The 1,565-nt window shown below is 32.7% G+C and overlaps 1 pseudogene; it reads right to left on the bottom strand.

The window, feature by feature from the left end:
- Window positions 1-1,565, bottom strand: part of LOC106734214 (histone-lysine N-methyltransferase SETMAR-like) — a 50,789-nt pseudogene that overhangs the window by 792 nt on the left and 48,432 nt on the right.

The raw sequence follows: 1,565 nt of genomic DNA on the forward strand, positions 1-1,565 counted from the left end.
CGGTCAACTACAGGGGAGTCCAGCAACATAGCCATTACGCTAACTGCTGGTTCCCTAAATCTACTTATTTTCTAACATCACAATACAAATGAGAAATGGTTCATTATTGCATAAAATATGAAAAGACACTTTAAAATGAAATTTTTTTGATTTTTTATTAGCTCATGAGACACCCACTTATCAAGCTTTTTCACCTTTGAAAATTTACTTCAAATGCCAAATGACCATAATATAACCAATGTTGAATTCTTTAGCAATGTTTTGTGTAGTTGTAAGAGGATCAGCTTCTATGATTGCTCTCAATTGGTCATTGTCAACTTCCAATGGCTGGCCACTGCACTCCTCATCTTCAAGGTTCTCATCTCCTTTGTAAAGCAAGCAGGACTATGAAAGAAAAGCATTGTATGTCCCTGCTTAATATATACTTAATGTCTGCATTCTACAGCAGAAACAAAATGATAGTAATGTATAATAGCAGGGAGGGCAACTGTAGAAACCAGAGAGAGTATTGGAGGGGGTCGGTAATAGGGGGTGAGTAATAAGGGATAGGAGTGAGGGGATCAGGGAAAATAAATACACAAAACATTTAAGAGACAAGAGAATGAAACTTTATCTGATGTTGATAATGTATCAATATGTGTTATGCCTCTGACTTGACTAGTATGTACTATATTCATACAGGGGAAACCACGTTGTACACTGTAAAAATATATAGTGATTAAATATAAATAAACAAACAAAAAAACAAAAACTTCTGGAACCACCGCTTCATTATATGTTCGTTAGCAGTTCCTGGGTCAAACATGTTGTTGATGTTATGAGTCATCTCTGTTGCTTTAGGACCCATTTTGAACTCAAATAAGAAAATTGCTCAAATTTGCTTTTTGTCTAACAACCTTTTCATAGTCTAAAATGCATATAAAACAGACAACAAGGATTAAGTCATTAGCAAAACACATATAGCAATAAACGTTCATTAAAATGATGTAAAACATAATCACGATTATTTAAAAATTTATTGAATACAAAATCACAAATTTCAGTAATGCAAAACCACAATTACTTTTGCACCAATCTAATAGTTAATTTAAATGGCTCAGGATGTATCCACATATTTAGTTAAACATACTGAGTATTGCAGTAAAGGTATTTTGTATACAATTAGCAATCAATATGCCAAGTATAGCCAATAAACCTCCCTAATGTGAGTGAGTCTCATCTATCCTTTGAAGGTATTAGTAGAACAAAAATACTAACTCTTCTCTGAGTAATAATTAATTGTTCTGGTTTAATAGCTATCTAACTTTGGCATGAGATTTCATGCTTCTGGCCTCAAACTGAAATTTTGGGTGTTTCTGGGTCTGAAACCTGCCAGACTTTGGACTGGAATCATAACTTAGGCTCTCTTAGGTCCCTATCTTGCTTATCTTCCAGATTTTAGGATTTGTTGTTTTTCATATGTGTGTGATCAAATATATATATATATATATATATATATATATATATAAAATAAACATATATAAAACAAAAACACACATAAAACACACATATAAAGACAGGGGTGT

The sequence above is a fragment of the Tupaia chinensis genome, unplaced genomic scaffold (genome assembly GCF_000334495.1).
Source record: "Tupaia chinensis unplaced genomic scaffold, TupChi_1.0 Scaffold149851_1, whole genome shotgun sequence".
In the NCBI taxonomy this organism is placed as follows: Eukaryota; Metazoa; Chordata; class Mammalia; order Scandentia; family Tupaiidae; genus Tupaia; species Tupaia belangeri.